Here is a 7,856-nt window from a genome sequence, read left to right as displayed (position 1 = left end):
TTTCCTCATCATGGATTCATTCTACTAGTTTAAGCAATTTAAATAAGAGACATCATATATCATTGATGTATAAGGCTTATTTGCTCAGCATGATGTTTTGACAATAGTGTGTATCAGTAGGTCATTCCTTTCCATTACTGAACGTAGTAGTGCATTGTATGCATATACCACAGCCATTCTTCTGCTAATGGCACATGGTCTGTTTCCAGTTTTGGACTGTTATAAAAAAGCATTGTACATATCCTTTTGTGGACGTATTTTTCAATTCTCTTGGACAATTATCTAAAATTGAAATTTCTGATCTACAAGGTAGGTGCATCCATAGACTTTCTTTCCAGCAGTCATATCTTTTGGCTGGCAACAATGTTGAGTCTTACATCTGTTACTTCCTTAACCAACAGTGGGTGGTGCTTGCCCTTTACTTTTTTGCCATTAGGTTTTGTTTTGTCATTTGAGTATTTCAAATTTGTTCTTTATCAAGATTTTTCTTTGTTTTAAGCTCTTTACATTTCTGTTACTCTTAGAATTAGCTTTGCATTATTATATCTATAAAATATATATTTCTCTTGTGATTGCCTTAATGCATGGATATTACTTTGCAAATATTTAGAGATTTTTGACACTCTAATTTCATTAATTTTAAATTTCATTGATACTTGATTTATGGCTCAGTCTATTTCTTAACAAGTATTCTAAGTGTTCTTGAAAATCACATATATTCTATCATTGGTTGATCAAGTTCGTTGGTAGTGCTGCTCAAGTGTTCTATATCCTTTCTGATTTTCTTTCATTGTACAGATTACTGAGAAGACTGTTAAATATTCCAAGTAAAACTACAATTGTGTATATTTCTATTTACCTATACATGACAAGTTTTAATCAGAAAAGCAGAATAGGATGAATATATGTACAATCATATGTAATCATAGATAACCATATCTTGCTTTTGCATATGATGTTAGAGCTGGAAGTCCTCAGGACAAGCAGTCTAGAAAAGAAGATGGGTATAGAGTTGGGGAGATCAGGGATAGGCTGAAACTCAAAAGCATGAGATGGAACCCACTAGAATCAACTGAAACTGGTGTCAGTTCTCTTTCTCTCTGAACTTGATGGTAGTTCTTAATGCCTGTTTTGGCATGTTCAATATGTTGGTATATGATAAATTTATAACTTACTCCATATGTTGCTTGATCATTTAAAAACTATATTCATATGGGAACTGTTTCTAATGCCAGTACAATTTTACTATGAACTCAAAACTGTTCTAAAAAAATAAAGTAGTCTTTTAAAAGCCACACTGAGCAACTGAGAGGAATGAATTAACAACCAGAGGCACTGACTCTGGAAGGGGATGTAGATGTGAGTCATGGCTTTGAGTTGGTTTCTCTTAGGGTAAGTGTAAAAGTATTCAAAATTTAATGTTATAGATCCAAAATAATATAACTCAAACATATTCTCTGTGGGGGGGTAGTTTTTAAATTTTATATTTAAAAAGAAGGATGCAGTAAAAAGCTGAGGAGGTAATCATAGGATTTATGGTATCACCTACATAAGAGGACAGACAATTCTCCTGGATACTACCCCTCTCCAATGCATCCTCCAGAGAGCTGCCGTGTTCTTCTAAAACAACACATCTTGAGCCAACCATCCAAGTATGACAAAAGCGCTGTCCTCTCTTGTTGGAATTGGGAGCCAAAGAGAGTTAGCAGATATTGGTGCCTATTCAAACATATTCCACCTCATTACTCACTAGAAGAAACTGCTTCCAATTATGGAGGACTGGGGATGACAAAAACTATACTTTCTCACTTTTGTAGGTAGGATGTGGAAATGCAATTGAATTCTGTCCAAATAAACTTGAAGTGGAACTCTCTAGAAGTTTCTGGAAATAACTTTCCCCTGATTAAAAGAGATGCATGATTTTTTTAAAAAAAGGTCTTTCTGTAGATATTATTGACTGAGAAAGGATAACTGGGATATCAGACATCTTCCAGTAAAAGTCCATGTCAAGTTGTGTAGCAAGCCAACAGAATAGAAGTAGAAAAACAAAGAGGACAACAACTTAGCTCTTTAAATTGGGGCATAAAATTAACTAATTCTAGAAATCCTTACTTATAATAAGTATTTCCAAAGTGAAGAAACTAAGAGAAGCATTTCTCTGCAGAAATTATCTTAGGGGCAAACAAATTTGTCTCAATCTTTTTATGATAGGTGAAGGTCTAGCATTAAAAAGTTGGAATTATTGGCAGGCCTGTTGCTATTAGGTGAATAAAGACTCTTTGCATTTAGAGAGTGCAAAGCTTAGTGAACAATGCATACAGAGAAGGAAAAAAAGATATTCAAGGGTAATTTACATACCATGTCTTAGTTTTTCCTCAGCTTTAGTTATTGCTACTTGACCATTTTTAAACTGGATGAACTATGCAATTCCTCCTCTTTTGTGACTTACATTATTCTTGAATTTCTGTTATTAGCCACCAGAATCCTAACGAGTATGCCAGTACACTTCAGGAAATATAAGCATCTTTAGACATCTGTCACTGAGCCCTGGCTGGGTTGCTTGGCTGGTTGGAGCTGTCATCCCGTACATCAAGATTCTGCAGGTTCAATTTTGGCTGAGGAGCATCCAGAAGGGAACCAATTGATATTTCTCTCCCACATTTATGTTTTTCATTCACTCGTTCTCTCTCTCCTTCCCTTTCTCTCTAAAAATCAGTAAACATATCCTCAGGTAAAAATTTTGAAAAAGAGAAATCTATCATTGATAATGCATGTGAAGCAATTTTGACTCATATGCAAAATGAAGCTTGGTGAAGTAAAAACACAGCTGAAAGAGAGGAAGTGTTGAAAATACATATTCAAGTATTTCCAGATACGTAGTATGGCATTTGTGAATACTAAGAGCTAAGTAAGTGTTGTTGTTTTTTTAATGCTAACACGGTTGTCTCTGCTTTTGCTCCCTTTGCCTACTTCCACCTAGACCCTGAGTATGTCTTTTAAATACATGGGGAAGAGTATTGGGGAAAAATATATGTATTCCATATGGGAAAGAAACATAGTAGTTCTAGCTAATTTTCTCAAGGCATTTAAAATTAATATGACATATGTGTGAAAATTTTCCTTTATTTTTAGATTTTTATTTTCATTTATCTTAACTGAAAAATATTTTACCCTGCATGCAGCTGTAGTAATTTTGGAATTAATTACATATAAGTTAAATCAGTGCATTTTATGATAGTGAACCCCATTTCATATAATGCCTAGAACACATAAAACAGTATAGAAAAACATGGTCGTCAATAACCCTACTTTTCTATTTGATAGCTTCCCTAAAAATATTAAGCACTGGAATGAGGAGACCTTTTGATGGGCTGCTTTGAAATTCACATTAAATCAACAATCTTATAGCAGTTCCATTACTCTGGAATCATGTCTGAGTTGTGATTTTGTAACATTTAGTGACTGTATTCAGAATAACAGATTAATTTGTTAGCATTTAAAATACTTTATGTAAAACTCTAATTAACCTAGTCAGCTCACTTGGATCAATCAAAATTTCATTTTAATTGAGAGAGAAAATAGATATAGATTTTCAGTGTTTGTGATCAGAGTTTGTAATCAAAGTTATGTTTACTAAATATGCTCAGGAATTTTAGTTTGTGCATGTGTGACAGAGTAAAGAGAAAGGAATATTCTGCAGAATTATCTTTCTAGACTCATCATCAGTGCCTGACATCATTTGTAAATTTATTTTTAATAAATTCTACTAGTTGTAATTTTAAGATGCTTAATTACACTTAAAATAAGTTCACACATGCAGATAATTTTTAAAAGTTCAGTATAGAGGTATGCAATATTACACCTACTTCTTTACCCAACCCCTACTCAGCTTCCTTTACCTTTTCTATAATAACACCCCTAAGGCTCATAATCATCAGAAATCAGAACAAGGCATGTTGTGAAGCTTAAAATTCATAGAAGAACTCCTTGGATCTACAAATGTGTACACCTTACTTGCTAAATATGTGATTTTGTATAAAAAACACCAAAATTATGGAGAGAAGCCACAGACATAGAAATAGATCTTTACCATTTCTTTTTTCTTTCAATGCATTTGAAAGTTGAGTGCAGACATTGCTTGTATGGTAAAATTCATACTGTTATTCTAAAGTTATATTATCAGTCGCACATTCCATTTCAGCATTTACCTTTAAAATAAGTAATGCCCTTTAACATATGATGCACAATTATGCTATACTGACAAAGTAAAACCCAGCAACTGGTAAGAAATATAAAGAGAAGCTTAAAAGCTAATTGTTATTAAAATACCTAAAGGCACTAAACAACTGTTCCACTCACTTTCCACAAATAAATATCTTCTGGGAAATAGGAAACATTGTGAAGGAAAGTAAAGGGACACTAAGTAGAATGGCAAAATGTAAAAACACATCAAATGTAAATTTATTTGTACTGTAGTTTGAAAAACTGAAGGTAACTTTCTAAAGTAGTGTATTTTTCTAGCTATAAATTAATTTAAAAATAATGTAAAATTCAAGCTGTGTTAATTTATAGTAGTAACTATAAAAGCATAGATGTAAAAGGGTAAAATGGCATATCCTAAATTCTCTGGCACCTAGAATTACTTTCAAAAGTAAAAGGAAATTATATATAGAAAACAGATAAGAGAGTAGCAGAAGCGTTGCCTGTATTGTGGTTAGATTTTGTGTTTTGGTTGTTACATAAAGCTGATATGAACACTCATGCTTGGCTCTTTGTAAGGGAAACACATACTTTTATTTTTCTCAGATAAATACCTAAGTATAGGATGGTGAGATTATGAAATAGGTGGTGGGGGGACTGAATGTGGGAGGTGGGGGTGGGCATGGCAGGGAAAAGTAATAGGTGGTGGGCATGGCAGGGAAAATGGGAACAACTGCAAGTGAACAACAATAAAAAAATTGAAACCAAACATTTTAAGAAACTGGATTCCAAACCTGTTATAGTATTTTACATTCCAACGAGAATCTATGAAGAGTTGTAGTTCCCCCACCTTCTCACCAAAGCCTGGTGTGGTCTGCTATGTGAAGGTCAGCCACTCTGATAAGTCTGTCACAATTTCTGCAAGTTATTTTAAATTTTAGTTTTCTAATGACTAATGATGTTGGGCATCTATCTTTTCATGTGGTTACTTGCTCTTTATATATCATGGGTAAAGTATCTGTTTAAATATTTTGGCCATTTTTAAAATTATGATTATTTTTTAATTGAGTTGAAGAAATCCTTTATATTCTAGACATAGGTCCTTTATCAAATATGTGATTTTAAGACATTCTCTTCCAATCTGTGGCTTGTAATTTTTTCCCTTATTGGTACATTTTGATGATGTGAAATTTTTAATTCTGATAAGTCAAGTTTATACATTTGTTCTTCGTGGATTATGTTTTTGGTATAATAGCTGAGGAATCTTTGCCTAACTAAACTTCCAAATTTTTCTCCCATATTTTCCTCTAGAAGGTCAATAGTTTTATAGGTTTTATTGTAGGTTTACGATCCAATTTGAGTTAAGTATGTAGTGATTTATTTATTTATTTTAAAGTATGGATATCCAATTGTCTCAGCAAAATTTTTTGAAAATGCAGTTCTTTTCCACCAAATTACCTTTGAGTTTTTGTCAAAAATCAGTTGTCTATAAATAAGCGGATCTTTTACCAGACTACTTTTTTATATTCCATTCCTTTATTGTCAGTCCTTATGACAATACAGCACCGTTGTAGAGAGATACAACGGTGTAGAGAGTTATCTTGATAACTGTTATCTCTCTAATTTTGGTGTTCTTTATCAGAGTTGTTTTTGCTTAATCTAGGTCCTTTGTAAATACATGTAGATTTTGGAACAAGTTTGTCAAATTCTATCAGTAAGCATACTGGTATTATGTTTGGGAATGTATTGAATCAACTAGATCAGTTTGGGGAGAAATGACATCTTAACAATACTGAGTCTTCATATCCATAACAAAATTATATCTCTTTATTTACATAAGTCATCTTTAATTTTTTTCAGAAATATTTTAGTTTCATCATACAGGCTTTCCAGAGTAAGCGTTGTTGTTTGTTTTGTAAAAAATATGTTAATTTAACCAATGTGATTTAATTTATAGGCATAATTTTACTTATCATCTATTCACTGCCTGTAGACTCTGTGGTAAGAGTGCCTCTTCTGTTCTTGGAATTATAATTTGTATTTTTCCTTTTCTGTTCTGATATGATTGGAGGTTTATCAATTTTATTGCTCTTTATTAAGGACCAGATTTTGGTAGGGTCATTTTATATTTGTATGAAACTAGTTTATATATATATTCTCTCTTGGATAGGAGGTAAATAATTGAGAATAAGGGAAGTATGAATGCTTTCTTCTGAGAAACAGTTATTTCCACAACCATTCATATTTATAATTTTTCCCTATTTCTGAGTGGTTATTTTGACATAGACTCTATTCTAACTTGTAGACTCCCAGAAAACACATCTACAATAATTAAGAACTTACAACAAAATCTATAAAATGGTTAACTTTAAAATGTTGTATTTGTCTTTTTACTTAAAATATATAGTAAATTGTGTTACAACCTCTCTAGGTTGATAAGAATTGTATCTTGTTTATATACTTTAGCAGAAAAATAGTGCAAGATATAATATTCCATTAATTTAATGTAATGGTTAAATTAAAATGCATGCAAATATTTTGTGGGAATCACTATTAGACAGTGTTGTATAAGCCTGTGTTTTTTTTTTAGGGGACAGTGCAAACACAGTCCCCCACTACCACAAATTGTGCAGCTGAGTTTCCCACATTTGGGGAAATTGCAGGGGTCAGCATATGGATAACCACTGCACTGGAGTGCAATGGGTGAGCCTCACCCTGGGAAAACCACCTTTGTGATCATGATATCTCCCCTGCCAGGTAAGTATAAAGCCTGTGTTTATTCCTTGGTAAAAATCATATGATCTCACCTATAAGTGGAACCCAATCAATGAAACAAATAAGCAAGCAAAATATAACCAAAGACATTGAAATAAAGAACAAACTGACGGTAACCAGAGAGGAGGGGGAAGAGGGATAACAGGGTAAAGAAAGGAAAAGGTTGTCAAGGAACACCCTTGGAGAAAGCCAAGGGTGGGTAGGATTAGGGGTGGGAGGTGGGTGGGGGTGGGGCAAGGGAAAGTGGTGGTGGGAAAATGGAGACAACTATATTTGAATAACAATGAAAAAAGGAGAGGAAAATATGTTAAGAACTTTTAAAGCTGGCTGCCTTAGTTTTCATTCTTTTAGTTTAGCAAATTAAAAGAGAGGCTTTTGGGGGAATTAAATAAATTGATTTTAGTTTTACCTTAAAGTAGTCCATTAGATAGCTCTCCTGAATAGCAGTGTGTCTGTCGAATTCTGAGTCTGGATTTTCATTTGACCTCATACAGTAACTGTAATTGTGGCTTATACAGCTAAGATACGAGAATGAGGAGGTCAAGGATGATGACACTGAGTTCCATTGTCTAATTAGTTTGATCTCTCCATGCAGTATCTTTTTGAAAATCCAAATGAGAAGATAGAAATGTTTGTTTTCAGTGAAAGAGGGTGGTCATGACTGCAGGAAGAAATATCCAATATGCATTTACTCATTGGTTTGTTAAATTAATATATATTTATTGCTTAATATGCACCAAGAACTTCTCCATATGCTTTAATTATAAAGGTTAAAACATTAAACTAAATAAGCATAAAAAATTTCGAGTCAGCCAAGGAATGCACAAATGGGTAGAACAACAAATCAATGTTTTTGTCTCTCCCTTTCCCTCTCTAAAATC

At 33.1% G+C, this 7,856-nt stretch overlaps 1 pseudogene; it reads right to left on the bottom strand.

Moving 5' to 3' along the window:
• Positions 1 to 6,787: 6,787 nt before the first annotated feature.
• On the bottom strand, positions 6,788 to 6,965 carry LOC114495886 (annotated as a pseudogene).
• Between the last annotated feature and the right edge of the window lie 891 nt (positions 6,966 to 7,856).

Source organism: Phyllostomus discolor, chromosome 4 (assembly GCF_004126475.2).
Source record: "Phyllostomus discolor isolate MPI-MPIP mPhyDis1 chromosome 4, mPhyDis1.pri.v3, whole genome shotgun sequence".
In the NCBI taxonomy this organism is placed as follows: domain Eukaryota; kingdom Metazoa; phylum Chordata; class Mammalia; order Chiroptera; family Phyllostomidae; genus Phyllostomus; species Phyllostomus discolor.
Note: the sequence above shows the minus strand (reverse complement) of the source record. Positions and strands in the feature narration are given on the sequence as shown.